Genomic DNA, 21,812 nt, shown 5'->3' on the forward strand with positions numbered 1-21,812 from the left:
GTTTCGGACCTCAAAGTGAATTTTAGATCTTCAGTCATGAGATAAGCAGATCAAACATCACAAGAGACATGATGCAGCAATGAGGGAAATACTCACCTGTACATCTTGAATGTAATTATCAACTCTTGACAATGTCTAACTGTTCAGTGAATTGCCAATTTAGAAAATTAGAGTATGTTATAGCTTTCAAGCCGACAAGTGCTGACAGACAGGAATTGGGTTTGCACTAGCACCTGCTTAATAAAAAGTTGTGACAACAGCAGTTAAAGGAGTCAGGACATCTCCCTGAATTTAAAGCTGTCTTGACACACGCTGTCTGGAATGCTCAGGTGTCATCATTCTGGTGACATCATCGTATTGCCATCAAACTGAAAAAAAACACTGCTTGATATTGAACTCCACAATGAACATTACATGGGGCCATGTCAAACTGCACTCAGGGTAACCTTGACTCGGGGATAGCTGCAGAATATTCTGAATACAAGTGCTGTCTTCTGCACAGGCAAATGTCTGCCCGAAGGATCCTGATTAGTCATGGATGGCATCTCGTACTGAAATATTATAGAATCCCTAGAGTGCAGAAGGAGGCCATTTGGCCATTCATCCCATCGAGCCTGTACTGACAACAATCCCACCCAGGCACCTATCCCCACAACCCCACGTATTTACCCTGTTAGTTCCCCTGACACTATAGGGCAAGTTTTATATGGCCAATCAATCTAACCCACACATCTTTGGAATATGGGAGGAAATGGCACAGGCTAGGAGGGCACAAGGACCTGTTCCTGTGCTGTACTTTTCTTTCTTCTTCGAAATTGAAGCACCTGGAGGAAACCCACACAGACATGAGGAGAATGTGCAAAGACCACACCTGAGGCCAGAATTGAACCCAGGTCCCTGATGCTTTGAGGCAGGAGTGCTAACTACTGTGCCACTATGCCACCCTAAATATGTCATAGTTCTTTCAGATATGATAACCTCATAGAATCCCTACAGTTCAGAAGGTTGTCGTTCGGCGCATCGAGTCTGTACTGACCACAATCCCATCCAGGCCCTATTCCTGTAACCCCAAGTATTTATCCTGTTAATACCCTGACACTAGGATCAATTCAGCATGGCCAATCAACCTAATCCGCACATCTTTGGACTGTGGGAGGAAACCAGAACACCTGGAAGTCTTCTCTACATATACCAGCAGAATAATGCACACTGGAGTTTCAACTCTTCGTCATAAAATGAAAAGGATGAGGTGAACATGCAGAGAACTAATCATTTGGGATACTGAGCAATCTATCTTATTTTTCAAGTAATAGTGCAATTGACATGGTCAATCATTCTTCTTCCATTATCAGTTTCCGCAAACAAACAGATACATACTAGTTAGTGGATCAAAACACAAGGTAGAATCTGTTTTTTTTAAACAAACACAACTTGAAGGAAACCAAAAGGCCAATGCAAAGTCATGTTTTTACCACAACCTAAAGAAAGTTTAAGATAAAAGATAACATCAGTCTTGTACCCTTTCTTTTGATTGGTATGCTCTATGTAAAGTCCATCTTTTGTTTGACAAAATCATTATCCTGGCGGGCGTAATATTTCTGAGAAAGAATGTTGTCTAAATGAGAGCCTGGGAGAAATTGAGAACAGCTAATCTTTTCTGTAAGTTCTCAGGAATCTCTCTCCAGATGTTAACATCATACAGTTTCAGGCAGACTCTGTATAATTTGTCTGAATGTGGAAGACCACTGAAGTCCAGAGTGATTTGAAGATAAAGAGTTTTCTTTGATTAGTATAGACCTTGTACAGTAAGTTGATTCTCATTTATGCATCAAGTTTTCCCAAATTGCTCTTGTGGTCGATTATCTGAATGCAGAAATGGAAATCAGTTGAGCCTCCCACATCCGAAATGTCTTATTCTGAGAAACCAGGATTGCCAACTACAAAGCAAAAGACCATTGCAGAATGCAAGCATGTCGTATGATCAGCTATTTCTTTCTGGCGCACATAGCCTCCCACTTTACCACCTCCAGAGAAATGGAACAGCTTAAAATACCACATCAATCCTTTGCACATTAGTCATTCCAGTGATAGATTGGCCTGACACTTCAAACACTCTGAATTCTATTAATCAAGCTGGGCCCTACAGAAATCTGTTGAAATGGAGATGGAGATGCTGGCGTTGGACTGGGGTGGGCACAGTAAGAAGTCTCACTACACCAGGTTAAAGTCCAACAGGTTTATTTGGAATCACAAGCTTTCGGAGCGCTACCCCTTCCTCACCTGAGCTTTTGGGGCTTTGCAGGTTCCTCACCTGAGGAAGAAGCAGCACTCTAAAAGTTTGTGGTTCCAAGTAAACCTGTTGGACTTTAATCTGGTGTTGTGAGACTTCTTCCTGAAATCATTATGGTGAGACAGTGACTGAGAGAAAAAGGCACCATATTCAATAGTTAAATAGCTGCTTTTTATTTCTATGATGTGGAGATGCCGGTGTTGGACTGGGGTAAACACGGTAAGAAGTCTCACAACACCAGGTTTAAGTCCAACCAGTTTATTTGATAGTAATCCCACAAGCTTTCGGAAACAGTGTTCCTTCGTCAGGTGTGTGGCAGGTTCTGATCAGAGAAGGGTATATAATATAGTTTGGGTGTATCTTTATATGCTCTTCTCTGATCAGAACCTTCCACACACCTGACGAAGGAACACCGTTTCCGAAAGCTTGTGGGATTACTATCAAGTGAACTGGTTGGACTTAAACCTGGTGTTATGAGACTTCTTACTGTATTTTCTTTCTATCACAGATGTTGACTCCTTTCTAAGTTCAAATGATCCACTATAACACATCGCTGTAAGCAAACAATTTAACCCAATCACTTAAGTTAATTAAATAATTGCGACTGTGACTTACTGATGACAAACAACTCAAATACTCAAAGTTAATGATAACGTGTGTACCTTCTTTTGGGTTACCACACCTAATCACACTACCTAAATCTTCATTGAATAGCTGACAAGTCAATAATACTAAAGCAGTAATTTGATTAGAAAACAATTGATTGTCACAAATTAGTGTAGCTACTACAGTCAGTAGGTCTGTATCCTATTAACTAAATAAATGTTTGCAACATTTTAGACTATCCAAGGATGGTACTTGCTTAACATTGTTTGGACATGGTGGGAAAACATTGATGTATAATTTGTACTTAGTGCATTTGTATTTAATTTCAGCCTCCACAATACAATGACTTCCATATTAAACTAGCGAGCTAAGTATAACAGCATGAAAACAAGTGACATCTGATGAGGATCTATGGAAATAAAGTGCAGTGTCAGGAAATGATCACCACAATCTTTAGTATAGTTTAAGAGGTCATGGAATTATTGTGGTTAGTTCTGCAACAGAGTAAGGAATAAGTAAATGCCACAGTATAAACATATGTCTAGCTACTTTAACTTTTTACTTCTACAATTGTAAAAGTATAGGAGAATATAACTGCAGCAAATTAGCTTCTGCTCCTGAAGTGTTTTGTTTATATTTTAATCACTTGAGTTTTAATAAAAGTTCATTAAAACAGAAATGCTTTTTACCTCTGTGTTGATGTGTAGTTCTGAATAATACTGTGATGTACTGTTTCCTCTCCTAAGTTACATAAGTCTTTTTCACAAATGAACAATTGAACAAAAATGCAGATTACATGTAGAATTCTGTGTTACTAGCACTTGTAAAATACTAGCACAAATTTTGGTGTTCAATAATTATTAAATGTTTGTGCAGGGATATAGTACTAATGAAATAATTGAAATTATACTTCCCAATTCATTGTCATCACTTGGTGAACCCAGAGTCAGAATTTTAATAGATATTCAAAAATGTTGTGTCTGATTTACAGATGTATAGGGTGCAAAAGCACCCAGTATGGTGTGCAGCATACACATGGGCATTCTGAGCCAGAAGTGCAGAAAGTCAAAATATGTCCCAGGTTACAAACAGTAGCACCAAGGACACCTATATTCAGTAACAGGAGAGTCAATGACATTTGGCAAACATTGTAATATATGCAACTTATTGATGACCTAAAAAACAAAGACTCATTGGAACACAATAGGTGGAGGGACGTTCCTCCTGACTTCATGTTAAAACCAGAGGCTGTGCCAACCATGCCAACCCCATCCCTTGATCTCAATGGTTGCTTTTTCCTCCAAATTCATGTCATTCCCCTTTTTTTACCAGTTGCTCTTGTTATCACTACACCACTGATGGCTTAGCTGTTAAAAGACCTACCCTGGGACGGTGTCTTAACATATGTCGCAGCAATTTGAAATTCAAATAGTGATGTAAATGAGGCTTGATATTGAATGGGTCCCAGGGCTATCCTTTCCATCTCAAAGATCTTTTCCTGCGCTTGGTTAATGCCAACAAAGGTCACAAATCAATTTCTTGGTCAATGGAAAATTATAGGGCAGGATCATTGTCTCCACTGTCAAAACTGAGGGCAGTAAGGAAAATCAGGCAGGGAGAATTTCATGCAGTTGAAGAACTTGTGCACTGCCTTTCATTAGTTCAAAGGTTATGTAAATTGGGCATTTTCCATTACTGGAAGTCTGGAATGAAGGGTCATGAGAGGGGATTAAGGGTTATGGGGAGAGGGCGGGAAAGTGGAACTGAGCAGCGACAGATCAGCCATGATCTTATTGAATGGCGGGGCAGGCTCGAAGGGCTAGATGGCCTACTCCTGCTCCTATTTCTTATGTTCTTATTATGTTATGTTCTTCTGTTTCTGTTCCATTACTGGATGCATTCCTCTTGCCATATTGTCTCCTTACTGCTGAGGTGATGCTTAACATTTAAAGTACTAAAGATCAAAATCTGTCGCATCCTTCATTGGCAACTTTCTACCAGAATTTGTTATAGGGACTCCACATGTAGAAAATTAAGAGTTTGAGACATGCCGATAACATATGGTAGGGTTCTAAAACATTCCATATTTGAATAATGCAACACAATCATTTCTGATCTGTTCAACCATTCAGTATTATCCTGCTCATGCCCCATTAGTTTCAGGTTGATCTAGTTTGAGGATGTATTTTAACATAGAATCTTTTTTTGTGTGTGTTGTCTGTATACCTGGGCTTTTTTTCCTGCGATCGCCTGAACTTTTATAATGGCGGAAGAGGAGTAGGCTGCTGGTCTAAAAAGTGACTGCTAAGGAGATCCTACGTAGTCTAGCTGGAGCACTTCTCATCAGTCATATATTCCAGAGCCATAAACAATGCCCACAACTAAGAGACTGAAATGACTAAGGAGTATAAAATTAACCAATGTTATGAGCTGATTCTACAATAACAGTAACCAGATGAAAACTGCAGTTGTAAAAAATATCAAATAGAGGGATCATCACCTGTGGCCAAAAGGGGAAAAATATACAAACAATGAGAAACAAAACAGAACATAAATTTACAGTGTAGTTTGAGGGCCCATTTCCACCTAATCAGTGCCGCCACTCTCCCTACCCTTCCTGCACCACCACCCGCCACTCCCCGCCCCCCACAAACACCACCCCAAAGGATATTGTATCAGACTATCATTGCTTGACTCCGGCTCCAACCCCCTTATGTTTCAGACATAAACCAGAAATCGAGCTGCATCTTTCCTCCAATATATTTGACATGCGACTCCTTGATGCCAACTCTGAACGGGATTCTCTAGCCATTCACGCAAGTTTGGGGCAGGACAGTGGCAACTAGAGGAATTTCACAGCAACTTCACTGCAGTGTTAATATAAGTCTATTTGTGACGCTATTAAGTAAACTTTGAAACTTTAAACTTTAACTTAAATGGGATTCTTCTGTCCTGCTGCAGTGAATGGAGATTTGGTGCAGCACCAAGTTCTCCATCCATTCTGGCAGTGGTGGCAAGGCATGAACAGTTGGAGAATCCTGGTCTCTGTCTCTGAAATGTAGAGTATCTCATTTCTCAGGATTAACATCCCTTGCCTTGATAAACAACAGTATTAAAAAGTGAAAAACTCTTCAAAATTGTTTCTCATCATCTCTGATCCTTTGTGATGAGATGAAGAATATTGATTAAAATCTGTGTCCTGTGTTGAGGCTGGCTAGGGTGAATGTTGGTCCTTTAGAGGATGAGAAAGGGGACCTAGTGGTAGGGGATGAGGATATGGCTAAGGTATTGAATAACTTTTTTGTTTCTGTCTTCACGGAGGAGGACGTGAATAATTTGCCGGGTGTTAGCGATGGAAAGGTGGTAGGACTGGAGGGTCTTAATGACATTACTGTTACTAGAGAGGCGGTGCTCGACGGACTGGAGGGACTGATTGTGGACAAGTCCCCAGGACCGGATGGAATGCATCCGAGGGTTCTGAAAGAAATGGCAGAGGTGATAGTGGATGCCTTGGTGGTTATTTTCCAGACGTCGCTGGATTCCGGGGAAGTGCCGGATGATTGGAAAACGGCTAATGTTACGCCGTTGTTTAAGAAGGGTGCCAGGCAAAAGGTGGGGAATTATAGGCCGGTTAGTTTAACGTCTGTGGTAGGTAAAATGTTAGAATCTGTCATTAAGGAGGAAATTGCGAGGCATCTTGAAGGGAATTGCTTGATAGAGCAGACGCAGCACGGTTTCATTAAAGGGAAGTCGTGTCTGACAAATTTACTGGAGTTCTATGAGGATGTGTCTAGGGCGGTGGATAGAGGAGAGCCGGTGGATGTGGTCTTTCTAGATTTTCAGAAGGCGTGTGACAAAGTACCTCACAAGAGGTTATTGCAGAAGGTCGGGGGACATGGAGTTGGGGGTAGGGTGTTAGCGTGGATAGAGGATTGGTTGTCAAATAGGAGGCAGAGAGTGGGGGTCAACGGGTGCTATTCGCATCGACAGATCAGCCATGATCTTATTGAATGGCGGGGCAGGCTCGAAGGGCTAGATGGCCTACTGCTGCTCCTATTTCTTACGTTCTTATGTTATGTTCTTAACTTGCAATACCAATCTAACTGAGAGTTTGAGAAATAAACCATGACACTGGGTGATCCCCACACTACTGTATGTTCTGAAGATTTGGTCATTCTGCACAGGTGTCTCAAAGCACTGGAGAAGTACCAGTAGTGGTGCCTTTACAAGATCCTCCAAATCCAGTGATGCAATAAGGTGTCCACTGCATTTTCTCCCAACTCAGTGTGCCTGGTTTTGAGGCACTAAGTACTTAGAACCACCTCCAACTGGGTGAGACATCATGGCCGGAATTTTACCTTCCTACCTGCCACCGGAATTGGAGCAGGCGAGGAGCGGGTGTGGAAAAGTCCGTTGACCTCAGGGGGGATTTTATCGTTTCGTGACAAGCAAGGCCCGCCTGTAGTTCGTATGCCTGGCATCAGACTTTCGAAACAACGTCTCTCCTTGGAGCTCAGTCGCAATAGGAGACTCCCATGAAGACAGCAGAAATGCTTTAAAGGTATCCCTAAAGCATCCCTGAAGAAGTCAAACGTCCTTCCCAACTCATGGGACTCCGTGCCTTGAGACAAACTGAAATAGAGAAGGCTCATCTGGGAAGACACTAAACATTGAAAGAGACTTTATTGCAGATGCACCAAGGCAAAAGGTGTCAGGGAAAGAGCACTGTAAGAGGTTCGCACTCCCCTTTCCCATAACACATGGCTCTTCCCGTAAGGATTTTATAAAGGACAAAATTACACGTACCTGAGATTTGCCTTGACCACAAAGTCGTTAATTTAAAAATCTTCTAACGCCCAAATATAAAGAACTCTAAAGTTAGTGTAAATTACACTACACAATACTGGTTAGTCCAATTTAAATCCCTGCCCAATTTAACCTTGGCTTCCACTTAAACATGCAAAATCACCATGACTTATGTAAAAACCACAGGCAAAACCTTCCTCAATTCAAACCCAAATCCTCCCCTAGGATCTGCTTGTTACCCTTAAAGTTACTTTAAAAAGCCTCAACCCTACTACCCCTCAAATTTGACTAATAACTTACAATCCACCATATGGTTGGTCCTCTGACATGAATTGTTGGTCTGTGGATCCAAATGATAATTCCTGACCCTCTTTCTTGGCTGCAGTGCCAGAAACTTCAATCTATTCCTTTTTATGATGATGCTTATCAGAATATTATAAAGATATTTCCCGGAGCCATCCCACTGGGTGGTCAGTGCTTAGCACTTTCAGTCTTTTTAGTCTGTTACATGCCCTGGTTGAGCATCTCGCTGGCATGAATCACAGCTGGCCTCCATTAGCGGGTGACCAGACATGATGGCCTCACCAGGGGGATTGGAGGCCATTGAAGCCCCAAGTGGTTGAAGGCATGGCTGAGCAGTGCCCATGGGACAGTTCCAGCTTGGCTGTGCCCACCTGGCACCCTGGCATTGCCTGCCTGGCACCCTGGCACTGCCTACCAGGGCCCATAACTGTGCCGGGGCAGTGTCAAGGGGTGGGGCCAGAGCCTGTGGGGATGGAGTTATGACAGGGGAGGGAATGGGAACTCTGCAGAGATGGCGAACAGGGAGGAGCGGAAAATCAATAGATGGGGTGATTGGTGGGGGGGCAAGGGGAGAACTCCATTCACAGAGATGATCTAGGAGGGAAAGGGGGAACTCTGCCGATCAGGGCGATCAGCAGGAGAGAAGGCGGGGATTGACAATATTTGTGGGGCAGGTGGTGGGGTGGTAGATTGATACAGGGGAAAATCACCAGAGGTTGTGAGGGGCCCAATATCTGTGGAGGGATGTTGGGGGGTGGGTTGATGTCCATGTGGGGGTGGGGAGCGGCAGGAATCGCCAAGTGCACTAGGATATTCGGTCACCTGTGCAATGGCAGCCCAAGTCCTCGACAACCGGCTTTCCCCACAGTAGCGGCATGAAGCTCCCAACTCTCTAAAGAAGTGACTGAGTGTGGGAGGATTGCGGTGCAGCGTGCACCTCAGAGACAAGTGTAGATCACTCCAATATTCTCACTTTAAAATTCTTTGGGAAAATTCTGCCCGAAAACAATGTTTTATAATGAAAATGTTATTAACAAAATTAATTTAAGTCTGCAGAGACTTTTTCAATTCTCTGTATGACATTTATGCCTCATCCAGGCCCCGGCCCTCACTAATTAGTTAATAATGTAATGATTTGAAATCTGACAGACCTGACATTCATCAGTAGTTTGGCACCGTCATTGGTTTATCAGAGGCCACCTCGGAAAAGTAGTTATTAGAAGAACAGGCCTCCTGAGAGAGAAAAAGACATAATTTGACCTAATCCTCTTGGCATTTAGTTGATAATAAAGGACCTTAAATGGCACATGAAGTAGTCTAGTGCACAGGCTGAGTATGTGATAAATTCTAAAAAGAGTGAAGTAATGTCAAAGTCCAAGCGCTTTGACCTTATAATCTGCTGTGTTAAAGTGTCTGAAAGGTATAAGGAAATGGTACATGGGTTTGACAATGAGGCACATGCTAGACTGACCTGTGCTGTTACAATGTACTTTTCATGTAGCTTTTAGCGATTCTGTATATCCTTACAAAAGCCTGCATGACTCCTATTATCTTACATCTTGCATGATAAGCTTAAGCATAGTCGTGGTCTATCAGTCTTGAAAAATCTCAGACATAGTGGTTTTCACATTGAAGGTTTCAAGCTGTTCCAGTTTAGACAGACAATCTCATTACCCACACATCCTCTGCTAAATGAACTGTGCCAGAACAATGGCCAATGCTGGAATGATCAGAAGCACACAACTTGGTGTTGCTATGGTTCTATTTACCCCTTAGTTACAAGGCTTGTAATACTTTCTGGCCAGGCATGGATAAGCAAGAGGGAGTACTGTGTAAAGACAGTTTTATCTGTGATGAACTACAAATTTCTGGGAACTTTAACATCTAGGATGATTTATTAGCAGTCAGATAGAACTGTTGTGGAAAATAGAGAATTCAAATAAGTAATCCTGAGGTTAGACAAATAGTTAGCCAAGCAGAATTTTGTGAGGCATTTATGCTTTATTTTATTAGTGTCACAAGTTACTGCAATGAAGTTACTGTGAAAATCCCCTAGTCACCAAATTCTAGTACCTGTTCGGGTACACGGAGGGAGAACTTTGCATGGCCAATGCACCTAACCAGCACCGGAGCACCCGAAGGAAACCCATGCAGACACAGGGAGAACATGCAGACTGTGCACAGACAGTGTCCCAAGCCGAGAATCAAACCCAGGTCCCTGGCACTCTGAGGCAGCAGTGCTAACCACTGCGCCACCGTGACGCCAATTCTGCATTATTCTGCTGTATTAGACCTGAAAGACTAATAGGCTGTACAATCTGAAGATTACCCCAATTAATTGAATATAATATTTAATTATATCAGGTGGTGCACATTAATTGGTATTTTGTTTGAGTGGATGTAAAGAGATACTGAAATGGGGATGGTAGTTGTACTAGAAGATGTCTGCTTAAAATGTTGCAATCTCTAAATAAATGTTAGCTTAAATAAAGGTTGACTCCAGTACAATCCTTTTCAATTGGGTTACTAGATTACAACAGCTAAGTACCTCTAAATTTAAACTCTATGAATTCAACCAATTTCTTAATCCAATTTACCAGAAATTTGGAACATTAGAAGTCTCAAAATGTTGTTGGTATGATTTTGAAAAGTGTAGAAATGTAGAAAGACCTTGATGTTCATGTACACAAATCCTTAAAGGTAAGCTGATAAGGTGGTTAAAAAGCTTTTTGGATTAAGTGGGTCTATAAATAGAGCAATAGAATATAAAAGTGAAGAGATTATGCTGGAACTTTATAAATCACTGGTTAGGTCTCTGCCAGAGCATGGTGAAAATCTCTACGAACCACACTTCAGAAAAGATGTTAAGTCCTTAGAAAGGATGCAGAAGAAGTCAATCAGAATGTTAGCCACTTCAGATATGAGGTCTTAATCCTTGGACAGAGAAGATTAAGAGGTGACTTAACAAACATTTTCAAGATTTCAAGTTTTCAAGAAGCTTTTGAAAGAACTGATAGACAGAAGTTGATGCCTCTGCAAAATTAAATGTATTTTGTTAATAAAATTTTGATTAAAAGCCTTGTTTTCGAGTGGAATTTTCCCAAAAAAGTTTCTGAGTGTCATCAGGACGAGAATAATGGAATAATCCATGTCGGTCTCTCAGGCACCACAAGTCAGTCAATAGCATAACATCATGGATTCAAGACCTTTTGGAGATGAAGAGAATTTTCTGTATTCAAGAGGTCTCATGTTCTGAAATCTGAAAAGATGATTCAAGTTGATTCCATACATAACTCTAAAAGGAAGTTGGAGAACTTGAAGATGAGGAGCATATAGGGCATAAATTGTGGATGATGGTCTTAAGAATTGTGACTCTTCCAAAGAGGCAAGAATGCAACCATTATGGGCCAAATGGCCTCCTTCTGTGCTGTAGGTTTGTATTGACAGACTTTAGATACATCAACCTTAACTTCACCCTCTCCTGGTTCAATGTTGTTTCTTACCTTGAAACCAATTTCTTATAAAAGCCAGATTAACCGTACATCCTCAATAGTGGAGCTTAATTTGCAGAATCAAAATTAATTCCAATCCTGAAGGCTGATTAATGGGGAGCATGCAGGAAAGTTGAAGCCTGAGAACAGCTGACCAGGTCTCTGATCCTGCCCCTATTTCTCCCTTTCTTATACTCATAGATTAAGGTATGCCTGGTTAATGCCACACTGAGTAAATTTTGCAACAGTGAGCTTTAATAGATGAAGGTATCAATAATAACTTCATTTGAATAAAGTCAAGATTCTGTAATCAATAATCAATTTAAAATGCATGCATATTCTACAGATGTTACATTTGGTAGTGCAGAAACTTAGGCAGCATCATGAAGAGAGGAACAATAACTGAACACTGATCAGATGCAGAGGCCGAGATGGATGTGTAGAGTAATGAGAAAGGACAAAATCAGAAACTGCCGCAGCAGGAGGTCAGTGAAGATGGCAGGAGCACTGAAAAAGTAGCTAAGAAGAGACCGAAATGGCATAGTCATCAGTTCTAGGAAAGAGAGGGGAAATGTGGTGAGGTGGGTAAGGGAGAAAGCACTGCCAGGAATAAAGATAAGAGGAAGGTCTAAAGCCAGATGAAAATATGTGTAGTGAGGAGATTTCAATGCAGTGGGATTGGAATAATATATGATTACAATGATATAATGTTGCAATTTAATTATATCTATAATTATCTATTGCAATATGTGATCAAAATATGATTGAATTTTACATTCAGTTTGAAGGAGAGAAGAGTGGGTCCAAGACAAGGATTTTAAACATAAGGGCAATTATGGGGTAGGAAAGCACACCTGGGTTAAATGAACTGGCAAACTAGGTTAAGAGATATGTTAATAACAATGCAGTGATGGAAATTTGAGGGGGTATTTCAGAATACACAGAATACATACATTCCAATGAGAAATAAAAATCTCAAGAGATACTCACCATTTGTGGTTAGCTAAAAAAGTTAAAGATAGCATCAGACTTAAAGAAAAAGCATATAATTGCGCAAAGATTGGTGGCTGGTCAGAAGATTTCGACAGAATACAAAAAAAGCAAACAATGACTGAAAGATTGATAAGGAAGGAAAAGTTTGAGTACGAGAGAAAGTTAGCTAGAAATGAAAGTTAGAGTTTCTTTAGATATTTGAAAAAGAAAAGAGTTATCAAAATGGGTGTTGGCCCTATAGAAAATGAGTCTGGAAATTAATAATGGAAAATAAGGAGATGAATTGACCCAGTATCATGCACTAATCTTCACAATGGAGGATGCAAATAACATACCTGAAAAAGTTATAAATCAGGAAATGGAAGCAAGGAAGGAACTCAGAAAAATTACAATCACCAGGGAACTTGTGCTGAGAAAATCATTGGAGCTGCAAGCTGACAAGTCCCTGTGTCCTTATGGCCAATATTTTATTGGCCACTTCTTTTAAGATCTTAAAAGAAGTGACCAATAAGATATTTGATATGTTGACTTAAATTTTCCAAAATTCCCTAGATTAGACAAAGGTTCCATTTGATCGGAAAATAGCAAATATGATTAGTTAATTCAAAAAGGGAGGGAAATAGAAAGTAGGAAATCTTTGGCCAGTTGGTTTAAAACCATCACATTGAAAATGTTAGAAGCTATTATTAAAGACATTATATCTGGGCACTTAGAAAAATTCAGGGTAATGAGGCAGAGTCAACATGATTTTGTGAAAGGGAAAATCATAGAAGCAGGAGTAGGTCATTCAGCCCTTTTGAGCTTGCTGTGCCATTAATTTTGATCCTGGCTGATCATCGAATTCAATATCCTGATCCCCCCTCTTCCCCCCATGTCCCTTGATCCTTTAGCCCCAAGAGAAATAATAGAAACATAGAGATTTGATTTTTATCCTCAGGTCCCTAGATTGGGATTTGAATCTACTACTTTCTGACCTAGAGCTGAGACTGCTACCCACTAAGCCACAACCGACACTATGGGCCCGATTTTACCATTTGGAGTCCAAGATCCGGATCTGGGCGTAATACAGATCCGAGCCCAGAATCCTCCTTGCAGCACGCTTTTTGCTGGCTCTGGTCCGATTCGCGCTGTGGGCGAGGCTTAGCGCTGCCGGAACGATCGGAGCTCTGAACGGGCATGCGCAGTTTGAAAAAAATTTGAAAAAGCGCGCCCGGGCGGGAAAGAGAAAAAAGCAGAAAGCGGCTCTCTGACACAGTTCATCCTCTGGGGCAGGGGAGGGGGGGGAGAAGGAGGAGACGGGTCAGATGTTCTTCTGGAGAGGAGGGAGAGTGAGGCCACACCATTCTCTGGGAGTCGGGAGGAATGCGGCTAGATTGTTGTGGGTGGGGGGAGGCCCGACCACTCACTGCGGGGAGGGTGTGGTGTGATCGCTCACTGTTGGGGTTGGGGGGGGTGGGGTTGGGGGCAGATGGATCTCTGGTGCGGGGGACAGGGCGGTCCACTGCCATTCTGCGGGTGATCAGTGGGGTGGGGACGGGGGCCAGAGGTGGCAATCGGTCTGGGTAGTGGGGGTGGTGGTTAAGAAGGGGGACAGTGATGTGTGTGGGGTAGTGGGGGGGTGGGTAAGGGGGACAGTGATTTGTGTGGGTAATGGAGGGGTGTGGACAATTGGGACAGTGATGTGTGTGAGTAGTGGGGGGATGGATAAGGGGGACAGCAATGAGTGTAGGTAGCAGGGTGAGTGGATAAGGGACATACACACACATCACTGTCCCCCTTATCCACCACCCTTCCCACTACCCACACACATTGCACGTCCACTTTGGGAGGAGGGATTTGTTCGTTGGGGGGAGGAGGGATCGCCTGCAGAGTGGCAGTGGATGCCCTTGCCCCCCAGCACCAGTGATCCATTCCCCCTCCCCCCCCATCAGTGAGTGATCGGACCTCCCTCCCACCACCAGACAATGATCAGCCCTCTCACCACCCCCCCCCCCCCCCAGTGGATGCTGTGTCCCACCTCCTCCTCCTCCCCCAGAGAATGCTGTGACCCGCCTCCTCCTGCACCCCCCCGCCCCCTCCCAAACCACAGGGATACATCTGACCCGTCTCCTGGGTCTGAAGCCACTTCGGAGGTTTTCCTGCAAAATAAAAATCAGCTTTGGATTCTTATTTTGCAAGACGCTTACAGCACGGATCTGGAACAGACCATAGGAAGGCGAAGGGGCATGAATTTTTGGTAAAATTGGGCCCTGTAATTAACCAATTTATAGGAGTTCTTTGAAAAAGTAACATACGCTGAGAGAGGGGATGTACTTTACTTACATTTCCAGAAGGCATTTGAGAAGGTGATACATCAAAATTTATTGCAAAAAATAAAAGCTCATGCTGTATTGGATAACATATTGGCTTGGATCAAAGATTGGCTAACAGTAAACAGAGGATAAGCAGAAATAGGTATTTTTCTGGTTGGCAAGATGTAATAAGTGTGCCATAGGGAGCAATGCTGGGGCCTCAATTTTTTACATGACCTGGATGAAGGAACCAAAGGTATCATTTCTGAGACATAAGTAGGATAGTGAGATATGAAGTAAACACAAGGAGGTTATAAAGGGATAAAGATAGGTTCAGTGAGTGGGAAAAGACCTTCCAAGTAGAGTATAGTGCGAGAAAATAAGGAATTGTTAATTTTGGCAGGAAGAATAAAAGAGAAATATATTGTCCAAATCTTGAGAGATTGCAGAGCTCTGAGATACAAAGGGATCTAACTGTCCACGTGCATTAAGCACAGAAGGTTAATATGCAGATACAGCAAGCAATTCGGAAAGCTTTTGGAATGATATAATTCATTGCAATGGGAATTGAATAGTTAGGGAGGTTATATTTCAATTAAACATGGCATTAGTTAGACCACATCTGGAGTATTGATTAGTACTGGTCCCCTTCTTTAAGAAAAGATGTAAATATATTGGGAGCAGTTCAGAGAAGCTTTACTAAACTACTACCTGGATTGAGTGGATTGTCTTAGAAGGAAAGGTTAGACAAGTTAGGCTTATGTCTAATGGAGTTTGGAATATATGAGATGACTTGACTGAAACATATATGTTTCTTGTGGGGAAGTATAGAATTTGTGGCCATTGTTTAAAAAGAAAGGTTCGCCCATTTAAATCAAAGGTTAGGAGAATGCTTTGCTCTCAGAGGGCCATAAGGCTTTGGAAGTCAAAAGGCTGTGGGAGTAGAATCTTTGGAGATTTTTAAGGCAGTGGTAGTTGGATTCTTGATAAGAAAAGGAGTGAAAGGTTACCAGGAATAAGTGGGAAGTGGAGTTGAGGTTACAATCGGTTCAGCTTAACGGATGGCATAGTGTGCTTGAAGGGACGAGTGGCCTCCTTCCTCTCATATATTTAAGATGAATCAGTGACTGATGACAGGAAGAAGAGTCATCAACAGGTATTGTGGTGACCCCAAGTACAATCAGAGAAGAAATACGAGAGAGAAGAGAGAAGAAGGGGAAAAGTAAGATTTAGTATTGGATGACAAAAGAATTCAAGTACTATTAGGTTTTTGTGATTTAAATGTTTGTCCTTGGGATGCCAGCAAGGCAGTAAATCCATGGAACAAGCTTTCTGGCAGCATAGCACTCAAGTTGAAGTAATGCTGAAATGCAGGCATGCTCATCCAATTTATTTAAAATCACAAATCAGAAAATTACAAGCTTAAAACCAGAACATGATGTTGATACTGTTATGTCCTATACCACAGGATGCTATAATATATTTTCTTTTCAATGAATGATTCCAGATGAGTTTCTGAAGTCTTCTGAACCATTAGGAGGAAGCACTGAGTTGAGAGTGTGTAACGCTGGAAGGGATAGAACTGCAGCATACTGAATCTGCACCTGAGTTCAGGCAATATTCAGCATGGGGCCTTTCACCTCAATCTAGAAGAAAATTTCAATCAAATAGTCATTTAGTCATATGGAACTTGAGTATTGCTGAAAAAGAGACATTGGATGCAATCCCCCCAAAAATCCCTAAGTGTGGTTTCCGACGGGAAACACAGTGCAATTCCCAATGTGTGGGCCGGCGCAATCCCAATCACAATCCACCCACATTATAATAACAAACAGTAATCCGCAAATTACTGCAGATGCTGGAATAGAAACAAAAAGAGAAAATGCTGGAAAATCCCAGTGGTTTGGCAGCATCTGTAAGGAGAGAAAGGAGCTGGTGTTTCAAGTCCACATGACACTTTGTCAAAGCCTTGGACATTTTTTGGAGCGTGGGGTGATTTGTGCCGTGAATGAGATGCATGGTACCTAAAGATGCCAGCAAGGACAGATATCAGAATAGTGCATTAGACCCTCCCTTTCCTGTAGCAACGACTCCCGACATTCGGCAGCAAAGACCCCCAATCACTGGCATCAGGCCCCAACCCAAGTGACTGACACTCCACTATGGGGTCGCAACCCTTGGTCGCAACCTTTGACTGTGGCAAACTGGCACTGCCCCCTTACAGTTCCAACCAGGGTGCCAGGAACAGTGCCAGGGCACTCTCCAACCATGTCCTGACTACCCGGGAAACCAACCCCTAGCTCCCTGAAGGATCCCCTCTGCACCCTGGCAGTGAGTGCTTGGCTCATGGGCACACTGGAGGCAAATGCTGACTGTAGTCAATCCTTGCCCCTCCTCAGAGTCCATGATGTTTATTAGTTCCTGTTTTTAGGCATCTGTAGTGATTGGCACCCAGGTGTCATCCCATGGAAGGGGTGGGAACACATTAGGAGACTGCGACATTCAACTTTAATCTGCTAATGAGATTAAGATCAATGCGCTGAGTTTGGCTCAAATTCTCACTTTTTCTGGGTGAGATTCTGATCAAGCCAGGCGGAATAAGCTGGGAGCATTGGAAACCTTTTAACACCTGCCTCCAATCCTGTTTTAGGTGTCTAGCCAAATTCACCAGCCCAGCAGGATTTGTGCCTGGGCCTAATGGGACCAGAGAATCACCCCATGCTGTCTAAAGTTTTCATTTTGCACTCATCAGGACAGATCGCAAGGTTACCAACAGTAAAGGGAACAACAATTTATATTGCATGAGAAGAGAGTACTAATTTGTTGGCAGATGGACTCGGATTGGTAGAGGTGTTGCCTTGGGGAATGCAGCAGGGATTAATTAACTGCCAAGCTATTGTTCAAATTCACAGCAGACAGGTCGACTCTGATTTGTCAAGACATTGCTCTGGCAATGAAACAGAATGACTGTACTCCAAGTTCTGTTTAGTAGAAAAATGTGCAATGCATGGACATGCTCTTCCTATCTGTATAGGACAGTGTCTTCCTGTATGCGGGTACTCATCAGTTTCTATGTTCTAAATATATCTATCAGTTGGCAGATCTTTCAGATCTTTCCTGGTTTGTCCCTGATTTCAAAAAAACAAGTGCAGAAATTATGTTCAGTAGCTGTTACCATTCTATTAGCAATTATGGAACAATGTTAAAATTATGGAAGCTGGCCACCTACCCCTGAAAGATTAGTCTTGGCACAGATCAATTCTGGCCTCCAGATTATTCAGATCTACTACAGTTTGCATGTCTGCAACAGTGCACAGCAGCTACCATCTCCTGGGCCCTACACTCAACCCTGGAACACCTGGATAACAAAGACACCTATGTCAGATCCTATTTATTGACTACAGCTCAGCCTTCAATACCATTACTCCTCTGAGTCTCACCTCCAAACTCCTGGCTTGGGGCTCAGGTTCCTCCCTTTGTGACTGGATTCTAGACTTCCTAGTCCACAGACTGTAATCAGTAAGGATAGGCAGCAACATCTCCTCCCACAATCATCCTCAACATCAGTGCCCCACAAAGCAGTGTCCTCAGCCCCTTTACTACACTCCTTATACACTTATGACTGTGCGGCAAAATTCCCCACCAACTCAATTTTCAAGTTTGCTAATGACACCACCGTAGTGGGTCAGATCTCAAGCAATGGGCGGGATTTTATGGCTACACTCAAGTGAGACAGGAAATTCCCACCTGTGATCAATGGACACTTCCATTATTGGCCCCTTGCCCACTCCGATTCCGTGGTGGGCAAGGGCTAGAATTCTGGCAAATGATGCAACACAGCACAGGAAATAGATAGAGAATCCGGTGATTGGTTGCAATGACAATAATCTTTCCCTCAAGTCAGTAAAATGAAGGGAATGGTCATCAACTTCAAGAAGCATAGTGGAGGATACGGCCCTGTCTACATCAAGAGGGATGAAGTGGAAATGGTCGAGGGCTTCAAGTTTCTAGGTGTCCAGATCATTAACAACCTGTCCTGGTCCCTCCAGGCCAATATAATTAAAGAAGCCCACTAATGCCTCTGCTTTCTCAGGAGGTTAAGGAAATTCAGCATGTCCACTACAATTCTCAGAAACTTTTGCAGATGCACCATAGAAAGCTTCCTTTCCAGATGTATCACAGCTTGGTATGACTTCTGCTCAGACCAAGACCGCAGTAAACTACAAACAGTTGTGAGCGTAGCCCAGTCCATCAAGCAAACCAGCCTCCCATCCATTGACTCTGTCTACATTTCCTACTGCCTTGGAAAAGCAGCCAGCATAATCAAGGACCCCATGCACCCCAGACATACTCGTCGGAACTCTACCACCTTACCCGCCATGGAATTGGAACAGGTAAGGGACAGACAATGGAAATATCTGCTGACCTTGGGTGGAAATTTCTTACAGGTCTGCTCGAGAGAGGCCATAAAATCCCACCCATTCACTTCCATCTTCTTCCATCTTGAAAAAGATGCAAATATCTGAGGTCACATGCTAACCAACTCAAGAATAGCATCTTCCCTGCTGCCATCAGACTTTTGAAAGGACCCACCTTATATTAAGTTGATCTTCCTCTACACCCTAGCTACGACTGTAACACGGCATTCTACACCCTCTCCTTTCCTTGTCCCCTATGTACTCTATCAACGGTATGTTTTATCTGTATAGTGTGCAAGAAACAATACTTTTCGCGGCACATCAATACATGTGGCAACCATAAATCAAATCAAATCAAATCAAAAAGTTAGGCATGATATAGGAATTAAACAAAAAGGGGTGAAAATGCAAAGTGAAGAAAATGAATTCTGCAGTACTGAATACCATGAGAATTAGGTCAATAAAGCTAAAATTGACTTAAATTGAGTGAGTCCTATCCTAATCAGCACACAATTATCTGAAAAGATAAATGGAAACTTTTAACAAAACTATTTAACAAACTTTTAACAAAACTATGGCCAGGATTTTACGGCTCCTCTCGGCCAATTAAATTGCTGTTTACTGTGGCGGGACTGTAATATCCCACTGGGCAGGAGGGGCTGGTGTATCAGAAGGAGGTCCTTTGATATAATTGTACTAATGCCTTGCTACAATGTATATCTGTTAGCATTTCCTCTGTTTACTTTACGGTGCCAAGTAACCAAGTTCTTTCTACAGGAAAAACAATTGCATGTTAGCTTATTTCAATTAACTTAATCAAGAAGAGTTAAAAATATTTAGCAGGCTGTTCTTCAGAAATCAATTTGAGATTCTGTGAGAAGCAAATCATTACCAAGATCAATTTGCATTTGGCTCTAGAAACAACTCTTTAATCTTTTTTGTGGTTTTGGCTTTTTTTTTATTCAATTGCAACTTGCGCTATGAGAGATTTTATGAAAATCTGTGAAAATGCTAATCAGAGTTCAAGGCCCGATGGCACAGTGATTAGTACTGCTGCCTCGTAGCGCCAGGGATTCGGGTTCGATTGCCAGGTTGGGTCAGTATCTGTGCAGGATCTGCATGTTCTCCCTGTGTCTCCTCGAGTTTCCTCGAGGTGCCCTGGTTTCCTCCCATAGTCCGAAAGATGTGCTGGTTAAGTGTACCTCAGTGTACCTGAACAGACGCCGGAATGTGGCGATTAGGGGATTTTCACAGGAACTTCATTGCAGTGTTAATGTCAGCTTACTTGTGACACTAACAAAATAAACTTTAGATATCACAATAGCAACAGGGGAGGTATAGCCAATATAAAATACTCAAGGACTTTAACGTGTCAAAAGCTTGTAGAACCAGATCCATGGCCAGACACACTTACGCTTGTACATTAAAGCAAAGCCATTCCCCATTATTTACGAGGAACCACTGGAAGAGCAATTTATTGCTTCTATCTCTACCTCATAGTCCTGTGTAATCAAGAGTCTGAAATTGACACAAAACACAGGGAAATAGCTGCTTTCGACTGTACTCGCCTCAGAACACAATAATTTGTGGGAATGCATATGCATTAATGAAAGATTTTATCTGAGACTTTACATCAAACGATTTCCTGTGTTTAAGAACAAAGTGTGCTGCTTTGAGGGATTGAGGAATCTTCGTCTAATCCTGAATTTTCAAATTCATGTCTCCACAGATCAAGTCAGGAAAAACAAACGATAAAAAGAGCAAACTTGCCAGTTTCAGACAGATAGCTTTACAATCGGCCCACCCCCAGCTTTTTCAGCATGAAATGTATTTTTCAAATGTGCAACTGACTGGCTTCCATTCATGGAGCTAGACAGAAGATGTAATATGGCCCACTAAACTGTCATAAAGTAGAGAACTTGGCAGCTGTTATATCATTTAGAAACAAGCATGTTTTCATGTAGGTTACGTAAATCTAAACTGATGGTCTAACAGGTATTCCTCTCACTGTCTTCTCAACTCCTGATCGAAAAACCTAAGTACATCCAAAAATGAAGATCTAATTGCTCTAGTCTGAGTGGCCTATATTTAAAATACATAAGGTAAGATGCAAACCTCAATGGAACGAATAGAACAATCACTAATGTTAACTCAATATGTCAGTTCACTACATCTAATATTGGCCCAAATCGTCTGGTCTTTGGAACATCAAAAACCCACATATGATGGAAGGTGCACAACAGAGCCCTATAGAAGTCATGATGAATGGACATCTAGGGGAATTGCCCAGGAAGTTTAAACTTCCATTGATCAACTCTCCATTCCACAGGACCCTGCGTGAATGTGTCTGACTTCAAGCTAGATTCTGACACTTGTCACCCATCTGCAGTACTCACTTTTGATAATTATGGTGGCATAGTGATTAGCACTGCAACCTCACAGTGCCAAGGACCCAGTTTCAATTCCAAATTTGGCTCACTGTTTGTGTGGAGTTTGAAAGTTCTCCCTGTGTTTGCATGGGTTTCCTCCTGGTGCTTCAGTTTTCTCCCACATCCAAAGAGGTGTGGGTTAGGCTGATTGGCTGTGCTAAATTGCACTTTAGTGTCAGGGGGAC

The sequence above is a fragment of the Carcharhinus amblyrhynchos genome, chromosome 3, assembly GCF_965287045.1.
Source record: "Carcharhinus amblyrhynchos chromosome 3, sCarAmb.v2.hapA, whole genome shotgun sequence".
In the NCBI taxonomy this organism is placed as follows: Eukaryota; Metazoa; Chordata; class Chondrichthyes; order Carcharhiniformes; family Carcharhinidae; genus Carcharhinus; species Carcharhinus amblyrhynchos.